Source organism: Argiope bruennichi, chromosome 3, assembly GCF_947563725.1.
Source record: "Argiope bruennichi chromosome 3, qqArgBrue1.1, whole genome shotgun sequence".
Lineage (NCBI taxonomy): Eukaryota > Metazoa > Arthropoda > Arachnida > Araneae > Araneidae > Argiope > Argiope bruennichi.
This window is the reverse complement of record NC_079153.1, coordinates 51,718,966-51,738,175: the sequence shown is the minus strand read 5'-3', so window position 1 is coordinate 51,738,175 and position 19,210 is coordinate 51,718,966. Positions and strand designations below refer to the sequence as shown.

At 28.4% G+C, this 19,210-nt stretch overlaps 1 protein-coding gene across 1 annotated transcript in view; it reads left to right on the top strand.

Annotated features, from left to right (window-relative positions):
• The first annotated feature begins 215 nt into the window (after positions 1-215).
• LOC129962486 (uncharacterized) overlaps positions 216-19,210 on the top strand; it is a 78,825-nt gene continuing 59,830 nt past the window's right edge. Inside the window, exon 1 of the mRNA XM_056076222.1 lies at positions 216-311. The gene's annotated coding sequence lies outside the window, so the exon portion shown is untranslated. The remainder of the gene's footprint in view (positions 312-19,210) is intronic.

Below are 19,210 nucleotides of genomic sequence, written 5' to 3'. Positions count from 1 at the left end.
CTTTATTTTGAAGTTTATGTATAATGTGCTTCTTTTTAAAAACAGAATGAAAAAAAAAAAAAAAAATAGGAGAAGTAAAAATATTCAGATGTTACGTCAAGAAGTCATTTGTTGTGAAACGAACAAGAATCTGACTTCGTTTTGAAAAAATATTTCTGTTAAACAGGTTTCGTAGCTTCAATTTTTGCTTTCAGTGACGCCCTCTGCAACAAGGAAATTACCTTGAGCAAATAAATGTTGAATTTAATTTGAAACTTGAGTCATCTCGGAAGCAGAAACCAGCTTCCTTTCTCGTCATTCTTCAGTTGCAGGTAATTTTTTTCTATTTATAATGCAGAATTCCGATTATACGAGTGTTTTTAATTCGAATTCGTCGATAATTTCAATTATCTTCTCAGATCCTTTAAAGCGTCTATTAATACAATGTTGAAATATGGTTTGTAATCTGAATTTATTTTAGTTATTACGAATTAAAATTAAAAATTCGACGGAATTTGGGTTATTTTTAATGATTTTCCTTCGTCGAATAAGTTTTCATATCTACATAGATATGTCATTGTTAATTATTTCATCTCGAGGTTTGTACACTTCATTTATCGATGTTCCTTATTACTTTTTCGTATGCGAATTATAGAAAAAAAAAGTGTAGTAATCGTCAAAGAGATTCGAAATCGAAATGTTGACGAATCTCTACGTTCCAGACATTCAGAAATCCGAAATCACATTTTTACAATTATACTTGTCTGTGAGCAGAATAATTCCAAAATACTTTAAGTTAGATGAATGAAATTCAGTATATGGTTTTTGCATAACATTTGTCTATTCCTATCAAATTTTGAGCGAAATTCAAATATAATCTATCAGCCTAGCTGTCCAAATGCACATCAACATGATAACGATAATTAAACTTAAATAGCTAGATAAATAAGATTTGGAATACAGGCTTAGCATTTAAATTGTAAATTCGTATAAAATTTTTTAACCATATTCAACACAGTGTTGACCGTCTGTCGGTCTGTATTTTTTCATCCATGTCTGTATTTTCACATGACCGATTTTTGAGCAATAGTAGAATTTTGCTAATTCGGAAAGGAAGGAATCGCAATAAGCATTTTATTCATCCAAAGGAATAAAAAATAAAAAATAAAACTGAGTCTAAATATTAGCATCGATAGAAATAACGACAGTTTTTAAAATAGTTCAAATAGTTCGAATTAGCAAAGTTTCTTTGAGTTTCCAAATTTTTAAAATTTAATACAATTTTCACATTAGCTTAGCTAACTATATGTTTAAAGTTTAATTCCTGGGTAGTTATGCACATATTTAATCAATTTTCCTTCAATAATTGCAAAAAATTTGCGAAACCTTTGAAATGAATGAGAGCGTGATGCACAATTACTCTGTCCGTTCAGCCATGTGTTGTCACTGCTGTTATTAGCAATGAAAACCATGGGACATAGAAACTGAACTATCCCTTATGCGTCGATTTGAAGTCGGCTTAACAACAGACATTCTGAAAGAATATTACAGCTAGATTGCAATAAATGAACAGCTATTTATTAGAGGAGTTTCAAAAATAATGACTCTAATAGAAAATAGACGCTGATTTTATTAATATCATTACCTTTTACATGCCAAAAATCTTTTCAAGTGCCCCCCTCGAAACTTTCTCGTATACTCTCTAAAAATGTGTTTGTGTGTTAATAACCGTTTGTTATTGATGAACAATAGTTACGATAGAGCTTATATAATGCAATTTTTGTCGATCCCTTTTTCTTTTGGTTCGCGGTTAATACACAAGTACCAGAAAGCAGAATATGCATTTTGGATGTCTTTTTTCAAATTGCTTGATACTAAAATTTGACATAGAATTACAATTGAAGTCATAAGATCACATACTAAATTTTAAATACTTAATTTAAGTCACTGCATTTTTGAGTTATCGTTTTTACATACTTGCGAAAGTACAAGACAACATACGCTCATTCCCCCGATAAATGTAGTTCCAAAATTCGATAAAGATCTACATTTTAGATGTTAAAACCAACTTTCACTTACCTGAGTTGGTACATTTTTTTGAATTATAGGCTTATATGCATGCAAAAGAATAGACCGAAAGATGATCAAATCAGTGATGGATTAAGTTCCCATGTTTTAAATGTGAGTGCCAAATTTCATTCATTTAACTTTTATAATTTTGTAGTTATTGTTTTAATTTATATTCGGACAGCCAGATACTATAGCTGAAATTTAGTTCGCTGAAAATTTAATAGCAATTTATTAAACTGATGGAAAGTCTACATTCTAAATTTCATTCATCTACTTCGAGTTTTTTAAAAAAAATTTTTATTTATCGTGTTTAAAGACAGACATCCAAAAATGTGTTTTTCAAACACAGAAAAACACAGAAAAGTCTTAAATGTGAAAATTCTTTCAAAATTCCGAGATTGAATTTTTCGATGATTACTCTACTTTGTTCTTGCATATTTCGCATCTTGAAAAGTAAAAATAGAATTGGACAACGGAAAGATCTGAGAAACAGCATAAAAACTAAAATACATAAAATATAAAATTGCTTTATACTTAGATTTGGCTTCATAATTTAAAGTTTCGGACATAATAGTCTTTTTACATGACTCATAATAAGCTTTCTGTCATATGAATTATAAGAAATGCTTTTGAAATATATTCCTATTTTTTATGATTCAACTAATATAGCCCTATCTTCTCATAAATTAGCGAAATAATTTTTCTTTATATCTCCAATGAAAAAAGTTTATTTTTTGAATGCTCTATGAATTTAAAAACATATTTCAAAATATGCCAAGAATCCACTTTTTTAGAAAAATTATGCTAAAAGCTATTTTCCTATTTTTAAAATAATAAATTATTCCAGAAAATGAATCTCTTAATTTTACATAAATGAAAACCTGGCTAATGGTATTCTAAACGGATCGTATCTTTTTTTTTAATAAAAGAAACGTAAGCTTTTGAACATATGAAAAAATAAAAAAGCCTTCAATTCGAAATATTAAAATAAGTAAGATGTATTCCTCTTTTCCATTGATATGATTAAAGGTTTTAATATTTTAAGTTTTTGAAAAAACTAGATCTTCCATTTCTTTTTACAACTATCTAGACGTTTATTAGACTTACTTTTCTACGTTCTTTCATTCTTTAAATGCTTTACTTAATAAATAAAACCTTGGACTTTCCGACGCTTATTCATTAAGGCTTAATTTATCGAGGGTTTCGTGTTGTCATCGTCTTTTCTATAAGCTTTTTATCTTTTTAAACGCATTTCGAAGACACTACTTTATATATTTCATTTTCTCCCTCTTCTTTTTTGTAACCTAGTAAGATCATATCAACTACACAGATTAAAGATCTGGATCATATCTATCAAATTAATAATTACTTCATCAAGCGTTTTTTGTCTTTTTTCGATCATCTGAGCAGAGCTTTCAGTTCCGCCAATATCTTTACAAATGCATGCAAGTCCTTCAATATCCAGTTTTTGAAAAGTAAGTTTTTTCTTTCAAAATATATCTCTACATTTAATCATTAGAATTTATTTGTTTCATGATACATAATGTTGTTATCGTTGTTTCAACACTTCTGAATTAATGCCAAATGAACTGACGTCTCGCTACCTTATTAACATTTTAAGTTTTTAATTACTAAAGTTTTCAGAGGAAGTATTATAATTACCAAAATAATTCAGTTTCCGGATTTTGTCAAATATCCAAGTTTTATTCTCTGGGTCCGAAAAACAGCAGCAGGGATGGTTTCTCCGAAATTTTCTAATATATTCTTTAATAAAGATATTCTCTTTTTTTCATTCAGGAGAAAAATCGTGGACCTTGTAGAAGGCCGTGTTTGAAAACGAATGCTCAGATTTTTATTTTCGAATTTCATACAAGTTAGTTTTGAGCTTCGTAATATAATGAAGAAAATCGAGACTGCTTTTTTTTTTGTTAAACTAAACCAAAATTTGATATTGAGTTATAAGTTTAGAGACAATATTTCATGCCAAATTTCATTTATCTAGGCTTTTGCGTTTCGGAGCAATAGCACGCAAGCGAATGTACAGAGTGCCAGACGAACTACTCCTTGACGGATTTATTTTGAAATATGATATTTATCTATATTTTAGATGCTAAAATTATTTATCAAATTTTATGTAATCGTGTTTTATAGTTTTGTTTTCAATTGCACGCATATAGACAGATACACATCTTTAGACTATATTTCATATAAAATTAGATAGAAATCTACAAATTTGGTATGATGATTTTGTACCGAATTTCTTCCGTCTCGCTCAAAGTATTATTGAATTATTTGCTCAAAAACAGAACAGACATAGTTCCAAAACTGTTCTTTTTAGACTCAGAGAAGTCTGAAAGCGGAGATTCATCTGAATCTCGAGATTGAGGCAATTCTTTCTATTTGTATTTAAAAAAAAATTATTATATTTGTCCCTCCGTGTGCATGTGAACACAAAAACTCCAAAATGTCACTAGGTAGAAAATTGATATTCAGCATGTTATAGCCAGAAATTTAGATCATGCTCAGGTTTATAATATAAACTTTAAACTGGTTCATTGATTTCTGGTCCGTCTTTTCGTGCATATGTGAAAACAATAACCCCTTTCTCTACCTAGTTAGAAAAATCTGTAATTTTTGCATTAAAACAGCAAATGTTTGTCAAGTTTTGGGCAAAATCTGGCTAGATTGAGCTGTTTGTTTGCTTCTATGAATGCGATAATTTAATGATGCAATAAGACAACTAAATGAGATTTGGCATGCTGCTCTGATATCATATTTGTAGATATGTATTAAATTTTCTATACAATCAATCAAGAAGAAATCCAAAGATACAAAGTATACGAGAAAGTCGAAGGGAGAATATTCTTGTTTGCTTGTTACAATATTTAGTTACCGAACTTGTTACATTTAATTTAATTTCTTGCTTACTGTCCAACGTTTGCACAGGATTATGGTGGTCTGGTCTTAAGATTTCGGTTTCGAAACCGGAGGGTTTCAAGTTCATCACCAGGCTCCATCAAAGAACCGACGTGAAAGCGGTGCACGTTATCGTTAAATCCACGAGGTCCAAACGTCCTCTCACTGGTGTGGCGTGGAAGTTTGAAGAGGGGTTACCAGCTCAGTTGTCATCCTCGTCATCTGCCCGCTTTTCAAAATTACGAAATCTAACCCAAATTAGCCCCAATGTTGCTATAAAAACGAGACGTTAATATAACTGAACTGAACTGACTTTTCGGCTTAATTTCTATAGATTAATCTGTATCGATCAATCTGATTTATTTAATAAATGAACTTATTGCATGAAATCGCTTTTTTAAATCTACATAGAAAAGTCCCGTTAACAATATGATAATAATTGCCCACAATGATTATCCTGAGACAGTTCGGCTCCTACCTTTTCAGTGGTAAAGGCCTTCGACAATGCTTTGAATTAAGACAAGAAACTGTCCGGACGGAATATCAGTATGTTTTTGTGTTCCCGCTGCCTCGCATGCGCTTGTTACATTTGAAGTGAAAGTTGAAATTCTTTTGATATTAAAGAAATGAATTTCAATCACTTAGTTAATATACCATTCATCTATATTTTTTCGACTTATCATCATTTGTCTGTGATATTTTAAAAAAAATCTACATTATTATTTCAATTTTTTTATTCATTAAATTTAATTAATCTATGCTTATAAAAGGAAGTGTGTGCATGTGTGTATATGGTGTCTAGACACTTTTTGCACTCTTATAGAGATGATATTTGGGACACAAGTTGTCTTAATGGTAACTCTTAGCACCACTTTGAAGTTTGAATTTTAAAATTTAAAATAGAAACATGTTTATTTAATGTTTTTAGTTGTTTCAGATGATATCTTGCCCATATTTGCCATTAAAATTGTGTCTATTGTCTGTAGGGATAAAAAACAATAATAACAACAAAACAAAAAACAGTATATCACTGTAGAGAACAATAATAATTTTTTTACAAAAATTAATTTTGCTTTTCTGGCGTACTGCGTTTACTACGTTTTGTGAATTTTTTAAAGATTTTATTTTTTTTCTTGACAAATTTTATGAACTCAAATTAAAATTCAAAAAAAAAAAAAAAAAAAAAGAAGTTGCTATATTGTTTAAGCGTAGCTAAAGACAGCACACTCACTTTGCTTTCAAATTAGTAACTCAGTAGGTCTAATAAATCATCTGCCTATTTTTCCTGCTCATAAAAACTGTAAACATGTTCATTCAACACTTCCTAAAGCTTCAGTACGTGTTGGTTAATTGCTACAAGATGACAGCTGTAGCCATATCAAATAACTCGAAAGATTTCCTATTAATTTACAAAATACATATTTGTATCACATTTCTTTAACTATTTTGAAAACTTTTTAAAGAAAATAAGAGAAAAGCATTTAAAATAGGTTGTTTTCAATATTATCATTGCATTTTTAACTTCGATTGAATGAAAACGGATAAGTAACGGCAAAGGCTGTTATCCCTTATTTAGTATTTTTTTTTTTTTTAAATTCAAGTCAGAATAAAAAGAAACCGAACTTTATCTTCGTGCTGCCATCTAGTTGTAACAATTGAAAGTTTTTTTAAAACTCCAAAATTGAAAGTGTAAATTAATTATAAAAAGATATAACTTCCAGTTTTATAAATGAGATAATAATATACAGATATATTTTATTATCTGCATAAACAAAAATTCATGTACAAGAAATATGTGGATCATGCTTCAATGCAAAATATGTCTTAGTAGTAGTTTGTTCTATATGAATAACTTTACTTATAAAATGCTCATAACACTTTCCAATTTATTCAACAATCTTAACAAAGCTAAATTATAGTAACAGAATAAATAGGATTGTTCTTATCCATTTATGAATAATTTATTATAAATGCAGTTTTTGTTTCCGTTTTCATTTAATTCCTATAACGAATTTAGATATTTTGTGGTCTTCGGTAGAGAAAATTATGAGGTCTCTCTTTTAATAAGACGATGAATTATGTTTCACATTTCAGCTCATTTTTAATATTGTAAGGATTTTTTTAGGTTGATGTATTTTTATTTCATTAACTTTGTGAATATACATCTATTTTTGGTTATCTATTATGATTCCTTAAACATAATAGAGAGTTAAAAAGATAATGAAACTTCCTTGTTTGTATACAATATTATGGAAGCAGATGTTCGATTTTATAAATATTCTAAATGAACAAATGAATTACATATTTAACCAATTATGCTTGATAAAGAGTTAATATTATCCTAATAGTTATCATTCATTAATTTTTGGTATTTTTTTACAAACTTATTTACTTGGCAAGAAGGAGAATGTTTTTTTTTTTTTAATAGACCTGCTTAATAGTCCATTTAGTGGCTCTAGGAAACTTCCTAGCTGGAAATTCGCCACTATTTAACTCTTTCTAGAAATATGCCATGCATTTTTATTTTCTTGTAGATTAAGTGAGATATTTTGCAGTTGTCTGATATTTCACAATTACTCTAAGCTGAATTGCGGCATTTTATACGCCCTGAGTTTAAGAAAAACATTTTAATTACTAGCTGTATGTTCCTCAGCTTATATGTGAACCTATATCCAAAAAAATGCAGCCACCTGGATAAATGAAATTTGGTGCGGGGAGTTTTTACACTTAAATTAAAAGATTTTTCGAAATTTTCGCCCAAGTATGTCTATGGGCAAATGCCATTTTATGCGTGAATTAAAACGGAAAGAGATTTTAATTATAACTGATATTGCCTTTTTATATTATGATTTTTTCCCCAATGTTTAAAAAACTAGTTACTTACATTCAAAAAAAAAAAAAACAGAGAGAAAGAAAAGAAGAAAGAAAGAGATCTGCAACAGATTCACACCACCGGTTACTAGCTGCATCCTGCGTTAGTTTCACATTTCTTTTGCATGAGAACGGAACTGTGGCTTTCCTTTTCTCACGACCTTGAACCTTAAACCGCAAGTGAAGCTATTCTCGACAAAATTGCTTTAGAATTCGGAAACAGTCTTCGTCGTTTATGTTTGCCCTTCACAACTCTCGTCTTTGGATGAATTTAACAAACAGAATTTCACTAATGTGGAAATAACATTAATATGAATGCAAATAAAACTTCGTATTTTTAAAACTCTTTACTTAGTTTTTTTGTAATCAAACTGGTATATGCATTAAATATTTTACATTTACAATAAAATTTTAAATGTAACATCTCAGTTTAAATGTTGATCATAACACAATACACGATTTAGAAATTTTTTTATTTTTATTTTCACATCTTTTTACCTATTCTAGTGAATTAAATTGGAAGTTTAGTATTTTTTTTCCATCAGTATTTCTCAACCATCAGTGCAAATATTTTTTGAAAGTAAGAAACTAAATTTAAAAGCATGCATTGCTCTTCATTACGAATTCGTTGAATTATTTGGCATTTCAATATGTTCGATTAGTTTTTTTTATGTGACTTTTTATAATGACTAAAATTACCAGAAAAATCCTGGGACTGCCTAAAAAAACCAAAATCTCCAAAAGTAACATAAAAGAAAAAAAGAATACCCATATTAAAGAATACTCGCAGTTGCTCGATATAAACTCAAAATTAGATCCTTTATCAGTGTTTGAAAAAATGTGTGAGATATCTGTTTTAAAATTGTAAATAACAACTTTTGTTTACAACATAATGAACATAATAAACATTTAAGTGAATGATACCTGTTTACGCCCGTTTAAAAAATAAGTAGAGGTTCCTGGTGTACAGATTTTAATGATAAAATATTAGAGCCAAAAATAAAATAACCAGATATTTTGGAATAAAGGATTTAAAATTATTTGCTCTTGCTATTATTTAAAAAGAAACTCTACTCGGTAAGCTGAAGGGCAATAATCGAATCGTTTTTATTTAAGTTAATGCTTTCAAATCACAAGAGAGAAAAAATGAATTATTGTATTATGAAGAAACTGTCTCTATAATGACTTGATATCGCATTATTTATTCCAAAGTAAGTAATATCAAAAGGTAGCAAATATTATAAAAATATATTGCAAACAATTTTGTCTTATTAATTGAAACAAATTATTGAAAAATTGTAAAGCAAATGTCAAACGATTGTATCAGCAGGTAAAAATGAAACATTTATCGTGTATTTTAAACGTATTCGAATAAATTAACTATTGTTTACAATTATGCTTTCATTTAGGTGCAGAAAATCACGATTTATAACCCAAACAAAGAGTTTACCGCTTGAATTTTCAATATCAATATCGATTTTTTTTCAATATCTTATTTTTTTACGAAAGTTAAAGCCTTTTAGTGCCTAAGATACTGAATTGGTCAAGAAAATAACTTTTCCTCAAATCTGTAGGGGTATATCTACATCTCATTTGCAAAATTTAAACGTTTTTGCTTATTGGCAGGTGATGTATAGCTACAGCCATGATAATCATGGATTTTACAAAGTTTTTCACATGGTTTCTACAAAAAGATTTTTTTTTTCTTTTCAAATGTCGCTGTAATCCTATTTCCAGTTTGAGATTCAGCAATCCTAAGATTTAAACGTATAGATACAGCAATCCTAGGATTTAGATGTACGGTCAAAAATGCATCTTTTTTCAGGGACAGTCAGCGAATTTAAATCGACATTCACTGCATACCCTTCTAGATGACAAATTTCGATAAATTTTATTTATTGATAGCTCTTTGAATAGTGGAATGAGTTTTCTCAACAATCTTGCCAGTTTTATTAAAAGCTTGCTGTTCCTTCCTTCCTTAATCTTCTTTCCTTTCAAATTCATTTTTAATTCAATTTATCTGTTCAACACCCGAAAATGCAATATTTTAAGTTTACTTATTTTCACTAAATAAGTGGTTCATTTTATATCCTATTTATGCAGAATCTTTTCTGGTAGCTATTCTTGTAATTTTTAAGTTTAACCCTTTAAAGGGCCATTTTTTTTCTTGTCATATTATGTTAAAATATTTTTAGGCTTGAAATTAACATAAGAAAAGGGATTCATTTAGCTTATTAGATAAATTTAATTTGATTAATTAATTAATTTGGTTAATTAATAACTAAGTGACAAACCAAGACACATCATTTTGTGTGAGATAAAGAACTGAAGCTTCTAAGTTTCTGTCTTTCTAAAAAAAATTGTCAGAACTTATGCCAACCTACATAATTTCATACAAAGATCGATAAATTTGGTGGGAAGCATACTTCCCACAGCCTTAGAAAGGGGTAATTAATTAAATAAAATTTTCTGATTTTTATTTCTGAGGTTGTTATTAAAATATAATGAATTATATTAGAAATATAAATAACCAGCGGGTGTGGTTTCTCAAAACTTTTTAATAAAGGTGTTACCTCTCCTCCACCTTTATAAAATTGTAGACTTTGGATAAGACTGCTAATGCCTTTATTGTGCGAAATATAAATTAACATTTTTACTAAATCTATCGTGTGAATAAGTATATTCTTTTACTCTTTTATTCCCCAACCGATTGAAAGGAACATTTGACACGAAATTACAGTTGATATTCATTAGATTACATACCGACTATCTTTGATTCATGTCTTTGCATTTGCATGAACTCGAAAGTATGGATCGATAGACGGCCAACCCATTGACAGATTTGGTTCAAAACTTGATAAGCATCTATATTTTAGATGCTGACCATTTGTACCAAATTCAATTTTTCCAGTTCTTTATTTTTGTAGTTGTCGAATTCGCTTGTACTGAAACAGCTAGACAAACGGACTTCCTCTGAGTAGATTTCGTTCAAAATATGATAAAAATTGACGCATTCGGTTTAAAGTCCATATACCAAATTTTATTCGTTCAGCACAATGTTTTTGAGTTATTGTGATCACAGACATATATAACAAACAGACAGAGAGACTTAATGCCAAAAATGTGTTTTTCGGACACTGCTAGATTTAAAACGTGGAGATTCGTCAAATTTTTTAATTTCGATTATTTTTGACAATTACAATACTTTCTCAGTAAAGTAAAGAAGTTAATATTTCAACGAATTTTTTAAAATTAAAAATCCAGTTAGAAATAATTACTACTATCCAGGAGTAGAACAATTGTTTACTTTTTTAATTTGGTAACTTTAGGCTCAACAATCTGATTAGCAGAGCCTTTTGAATGATTTTTGCATCATTTATGCCGAATACTTGTTATGTCCAATTTATGATTTTTGCATCATTTATACCACATACGTGTTATGTTTAATTATGATTTTCGCATCATTTATACCACATATGTGTTATGTCCAATTATGATTTTTGCATCATTTATGCCACATAGTACGTGTTATGTCCAATTTCTGATTTTTGCATCATTTATGCCATAGTACGTGTTATGTCCAATTTATGATTTTTGCATCATTTATGCCATAGTACGAGTTATGTCCAATTTATGATTTTTGCATCATTTATGCCGTTTACGTTTTATGTCTAATTATGATTTTCACATCATTTATGTCGCATACGTGTTATGTCCATATTTCTGTTATTGCATGTGCGAACAAATCTGATCAGTATTGTTATTTTATTATAACAATACAAATCAGCCCTTTGTAACTTTTATTTATTTTATTATAACTATACAAATATTTTATGAACACAGAATGATACGAATTCAACATCTGACTGAATTCCCCAATCGGGTCGGGAAAAAGTGCACTAGATTTTCCCTTTCTAGGGATCATTGTGGCCTTACAAGCGGATACAATTTACTCGTAGAGAAGTGTGACAACTTTAAACACTGCTATATCAAAATTTTTAAAATTTATTTGTGTTGAGTCATTTGTTTAAGTAAACGAGTACCTGCGTGATTTCATTACTTTTATAGGAATGCCAGATAAATGCATTGATTCTAGAAATATCTCTATTTTAAATTATTATTTCTTATAACTGTACTGATTAATACCTCTTTGGTTTTTAGATGCTGCTGGCATCAATTTATTTGGATGAAATATCACATTTTTTTTATTGCTATGTTTTCTCGTGTATTTCTTGCAAGGATGCAATATAACAATAAAACATTTTCATTGTTAAGAATCTATATTTTAAGAATCTACATCATAAAGTATGATTTCATATTTAGAGGTAACGTCTTTGGTTTCTTTTTCCTTTTTGTATTAGAAAAAACAGCCTTTCATATTAAATTTTCTTTTGCTATTTTGTTAAAAAATGATTGCTGATGCTTGAAAATAAGTTTTAAATATATGGGTTAATATGTTTTCAAATTATTCATTACTTTATTAATCAGTTCTAATTGATTCTACTTTATTTTGTTCATTTTTTAAATTTAATACTTAACCATGAATAATACTTATTGATTTTTTTTTACTTCCTAGTCGATGAAATATATCAATAGAAAGTATTGTAATCCTTAAACTTGACTTCAAAATTTTGATGAATCTTTACATTTTCGATATCATTAAGTTAGAAAATATTTAACCCTTTAAGTATCCTGTACGTGCATCGAATTATCGGTTTTCAACGGCTAAAATTAAATAATCCAATAACGATATAAAATAATTCAAAAACACAAGTATTTTAAGGATTTCTTAGATATATATTCCTGAAGAGATAGCATATTATTGAAACGGAAATCCTCCTTTAATTAGATTGTTCAGAAAATAAAAAAGTCAAAAGGTTAAACTATATTTATATATCTGGTCCGAAACATTGTAGAGTCATAACCTTTCATCTATATTTTTAAAATGCAACAGCGATAATGTGCACACAAAAAATGTATTTAATATCGTCACAATTTAAACAAGATATTAAATATCTTGAATTTAAATCTTGTAAGTTAAACAAGAAAAAGCTTTTCAAGAAATTATTACTTTTTAAAAAGGATTTATTAAATTCCAACAAAAAAATTGCACGTAAGGAAAATTCGCATGACTGAAATCTTATTTTTTGAATTTTAAAACAGTGTATAGATGGATTTAATATAATAATATGTTCGAAAGTAAATGGAGGCAAAACATATTAATTTTTAATAAAAAAAAGTAATAACATTTTGATTTATTTTTATTTTTTAAAAAACTTTTTTCAGTGAGCATTTAGTAACAGATAAATAATATAATAATCCCTGCGAAATTTGATAGTTCTAAGCCCAACAGTCTGTCATGTAGAATGTTTTGGATAATTTTTTATCATATATGTCTCAAGACGAAATATACTGATGCTATAACAACCTATAAATATTATTACGTTAAAAATAAACATTTTATATTTGCATTTAAATATGTTGAAATAAAAAAAAGCATTAAATGGATTTAGAAATGAAATTTAGTAGTAGCTGAAAAATGGATGAAATTTGGCATATGGTCCCGAGACCAAAATTATAGAATTGAAACAAATTTTGATTTCATTCAGTTGATAAGAAAAGGTACAAAAAGCATATCTGGCTATTTTATAACTATATTATTAAAGGCGTTCCCTAGCGAGGGGTCCGCCAAAAAATAAGAGCAATTTGGTCGTTAGTTCACACTTTCCTGTGTTTAAAATAACAGTATGGGGCTTGCTACCTTTATACCTATGATGGGAGGAGCTATATTGTGACCAATAATGACTACTAGGATTCAACCATATTTATCGCCAAGATGATGCCGGATTGATGATGATCATTCAGTTAATCACGAAAGCCACGGCAGGGCGGGGTTAGCTCTTAGCTCACAGAGAAGACTTTGTATTTATACTAATATACGAAGGAAAATTACTGCAGTTAATTAATCTATGTACTTATGTTTCGGGAGAGCCAATTCGAATGAAATTTGTTTCCAAATTTTATTCATGCGATGAAGTATAACAGAATTCACTTTCTCTTATGCTTCATAACAAATTATTTTATCTTTTTATTATTTTTCATTCTGTTCTTAATAAGTAATTGTTTGTTATGCAAACAGAAGAAAATTAAATCCATATTTTCCTTACAATAAAATTGAAAAATAATGTTTCCTTATCAAATTGAAAAATAATTATTAAATAAAAGAAAATTATTATTTGTAAATTTTAGCTTTTATCCAATTTAAAAAAGAAGGAAAAAAAATGTTGCAATTAAGTTTAATAGAAAAAGAATATAAAAACAGAAAGGGAAAAAAGAAGGTTTTTTTTGCGAAAAAAATTTATTGGAAATAAGTAATAAAGCAAACAATTGAAATTTTGGAGAATAATAAAACAGAATTTTGGAACATAAATCGAAATTTTTAGCGTATAAACAAAAATTTATTTCATTCAATTTAGTTTTTATTCAGTTTAAAAAAGACAAAAAATTCTGCAATGATGTTTAATAGAAAAATAATATAAAAACAGAAGCTGGAAAAGAAGGACTTTTGCGAAAACAAATAAAAATATTTTTTTTTTCATTGGAAGTAAACAAATAATAAAAGCAAATAATGAAATTTTGAAGAATAATAAAACAGAATTTTGGAATAAAAAATCAAAATAAATTTAGCATATAAACAGACAGATTCACTTTTTATACAAAAATATATTAATTAATAATCACTTGCATACATAAAAAAATATTCCAATCATTTTAACTTCGAAAATAGAGCGTCAATAAGTTAACAGCTGCATTTAAAAATATAAAAACGTGGTTTCTTTAACTAACAGGTGGTGGCAAGAAATGGATTTTTCTCTATAAATTTCCCCGTGTTGGTTTCCATTTCCGCAATAATGATATATTTCTTTGTAAATTGTCAAATACAAAATTAAAGTGGGAAACACCAATAACTCAAAGAAAAAAAAAATCCAATCATTGGCAAATATTAATACCCTAGGACTGAAGATTAGCTGATGTAACTGGAATTAATGAATCCCATTTATAAAATTGCAAACATAACAATAGATCGAATTAGCATCGGAGAATAAAAAGCTGCATCATACAAATGACGAATTGCGCCGCCTACGGCAATGTAGCGTATTGAATATCAGCTAAAAAACAAGTTATCATAATATGGTTGCTCTGCTGCTGCAGTGGTTACATTTTTGATTGTCTTTTTAAAACTCCCGTTCCACCGAACTCTTCTTTTGCGCGGGGAAGTTCCGCGTGTTGAAATTTTTTGACGCCTATCAAGAGCACGACCTAAAAAGTGGGTGTGTAAACAGTGTTTATTATCCGCACATGGGTAAAAGAATTCGACGTATGGGCTACTGAACGGCGGCAATTTACACAGCAGGGGCAAAGACATTAGCTATAATGGTAAGCTTTGCTTAATGTTGATTCAGTTTTCGTTTCCGCCTCGCTAATCCGACTCCAGATTCATAACGTGCAGGTAGCGTGAGTACTTACATATTTTTCTCCTATGTTTTCTTCCCACGCTGTAGTTTCTGTTCGTAAACGTACTATGTCATAATTAGATTTTTTTAGGTTGAATAACAAGAGTTGATTCTAAAATAGTAGGCTTACTTACTTGAATTATGGATCGGTATCCCACGTGGCTCTAGCTATGATTTCATAAAATTAAAATTTGGCGGTAATACCGTATTCATATATATAAATGCTTATTTTTTAATACTTATAATCTGCGTTCTTGTTTTTAAATAATTCTTTGATATTCTATGGTAAATTGCACTTATTCTCTTTTAAAAGCATGATTCTAAGGTTAAATGAAAATGAGTCTATTAATAGTTTAATAGAATTATTATTTTTTAAGAAGAGAAGTTAAGTTTTGTTTTGATATTAGATGATGCAATTGTTTATTGAATAAATAATATGGTTATTAAATTGTAATAATACAAAATGATAAAAATATCAACATAACATAACATAACGATTCTTGATTTGAATAATATAACGAATGATTCTTGTTTTGAATAATATAACGAATGATTCTTGTTTTGAATAATATAACGAATGATTCTTGTTTTGAATAATATAACGAATGATTCTTGTTTTGAATAATATAACGAATGATTCTTGTTTTGAATAATATAACGAATGATTCTTGTTTTGAATAATATAACGAACGATTCTTGTTTTGAATAATATAACGAACGATTCTTGCTTTGAATAATATAACGAACGATTCTTGCTTTGAATAATATAACGAACGATTCTTTACTTGATTAACATAACGAACGATTCTTGACTTGATTAACATAACGGATCATTCTTAACTTGAATGCATACCGTTTTATAAAACGATTCTCTTGTTGAATTCTAAAATGAAAAGTATTTTGTTTAGTTCTGATTTAAGCATTTTGTAGCCCTACTCGATGAAATTATGAAATCTATTTTAATAAACTACTCAATTTAATTTCCTATTTCAATTTAATTAGCATGTTAATCATTTATTTTATGTTAATTTTTATATTTTAATGATTTTTTTAAAAAAATGCATAGCTTATTTATTATGGCATATAAATTTGCATTTATATATATTTAAGTAGATATTCCGTGCTTATATATACAAAATAAGCTTAATAAAGCAGATAGAACATGACCAGTTGTACTAATTATATATTTTTTAAATTTATTGCAATTAATACTTTATCTAAATGCAAATATTAATCGCATCTTTAATGTTTTATAGCGTAATATAATATTTTACAGCATATTATAAAATTTAATACTTTATAGCATAATTTTTTATAAAAATAACATATTTTAACATTTTAATTTATACAATTCTTATCTACGTATGTATTTTAACATTTTATAACTCATAAAAATTGTATATTGGACACATTTAATTGGTAATTAACTAATAATATTCTTTAATCGACTTGTTTGCGATTAAAGAATGCAGCTGTCTAATCGGAAATCCGTTACTGCTAGGAGGAAATGAAATCACTAAATATCTAACAAGTCTTCTGTTAAATTCCTTAGTATGCAAAACTAAACATTTTATTTGATGTTTCTTTTCAATTTTGGATACATTTTTTCACTTTCATTAAATTTTTAATTTTTTAAAAATATCAACAGGGTTGACTAGTTAATGTGCATTTAGTGTAGTTAAATATTCAAGCATTAACTGACCATGTTTTTATACATATTAACTAAATTATTCATAGATATAAGTGTTCAATAAAAAAAAATTTATGTGAACTTTAAGGTGTTTTATGAATAAGGTGTTTGTTTTTCAGTCAAACTGATTTTATATATTTTACTTAATTATCGCTTTTTCAAATCTTTTAAAAATTAATTCAAATATGGATTATAGCGGAAGGTACGAAATTAAAGGTGAAATCCGAATGAAGAGGTTACACAACAATTTTCTATTTTCTTAAAGTTATTTCATTATTTTCTGCATGTAATTTTTTCGTGTACTTTGATATATCATTTTGTATATTTGAAATGATAGTTTATTTTAAAATTATTAATGTAATTTTTTGCATTAAGCTAATGTAGAATTTATTTAAATTTTAGAGTTCCCTAAAACTCTAATAATAAATTTTATTGCATTATGTTGATTCAGAAATTATTTAAAATTCCTACACGACCAAAACTTTTAATTAGTTATATTTCAAAATTTACAGTAATTTTATCATCATAATAATGATGTCAATACTCAAGTGAAAATAAGTAAAAATTGTAGCTTTTGCACGTTTTTTACTACCCATAAAAGTGCCGCGGTGGCCTGGTGGTAAGGTCTCGTCTTCGGAACCGGAGGGTTTCAGGTTCGTGACCCGATTCCACCGAAGAACCGTCGTGTAAGGGGGTCTGTTGCACGTTAAATCCGTCATGACCAAATGTCCTCCCGCTGGTGTGGTGTGGAGAGGAGAGGGGGGTGCCAGCTCAGGTGTCGTCCTAGTCATCTGACCGTGGTTCAAAATTACGAGGTCCGTCTCAAAATAGCCGTAGTGTTGCTTCAAACGGGACGTTAATATAACCAAACTAAACCAAACTACTACCCATAAATGACACTATTCGATAATCATCATCAAGTTTTTAAAATTTGTTTCTGTTAATTTTAGCCCTCTGATTCTAATATGAATTTAACAACCGTAACTTTTTAAATTAGAATTTTTAAATTAGTAAGCAAATTCTATGAACAAATAAACAGAATTTTTCATTTGTGAATTAACGGAAAAGGATTTTTACAATATTTTTTCAAATTAAAATCATTCTGAAATATTTCGTTCCCATTTCTTTATTCGATTATTCTTTTAAAATGTATTATTGAATTTATTTTTTCGTTTACATGTCTTTATTCGAATATTCTTTTAAAGAAATTATTACATTTATTTTTTACTTATTATTGAAAACATTAAATATATTCAGCGATAAAAAGTAAAATAAATAAAATTCTCACACTGTTCCTATTTTTTCCATTTTTTTAAATGTAAAACATTTTTTGTACGTTTTCATTTATTGTGATTTTTGCAAAATTGGTTTCACACACAACTTTTTCAAAAAATTGCGTTTCTAATTCTATGGAAAACTGTGAAATAAAATGACGCTGTAATCATAACTTTTGATCAACTGAGATCAATGTGAAAGTTGGCTTATTTATTTAATCATTTAATTAAATATTTATCATTTAATATTTTACAGTATTATGCAACATTGCGGATATTGTTTAATATCACACAATATTGTACTATTAGAGTTATTTGAGACATTTGTGGCTTTCTTAATACATAAGGCACCTAAGATGATTCTGTTCTCAAGTGATTCTGTTCTTTTAAATTTCTACTTTAATTTAATCTGGCAATGAAATGTCAAGTATCTAGACTACAAATCAGGCTATTTGCATGTGAAATATCGTCTCAAGATGTAGAGATAAGTTGGTAAGGCACAGATTATCGAAACTTGCTATAGTTTAAAATATAAAGGGATATTTAATTTGTCTGGTATTGCCCATGAAGTTGTAGCTCATTTCCAGAAATACATCGAATAGTGGGTTAATTTAAACTATACTAACGTCCCATTTTAAAGCAATACTACAGCTATTTTGGGACGGATCTCGACATTTTGATCCGCGGTCGGATGACGAGAACGACACCTGAATTAGCACTCCCCCTGTCCAAACCATTGTTTGGCCTCGACGGATTTAACGTGAATCAGACCGTTATTCAGCGGTTTTTTCGGGGGAATCGAGTCTCGAACCAAGATCACTCCTATCCTGAAGTCAAGACTTTAACATTAGGCTACCGTGGCCTCAGAGGCGGCGGTAGCAGGGGGGCAATTGCTC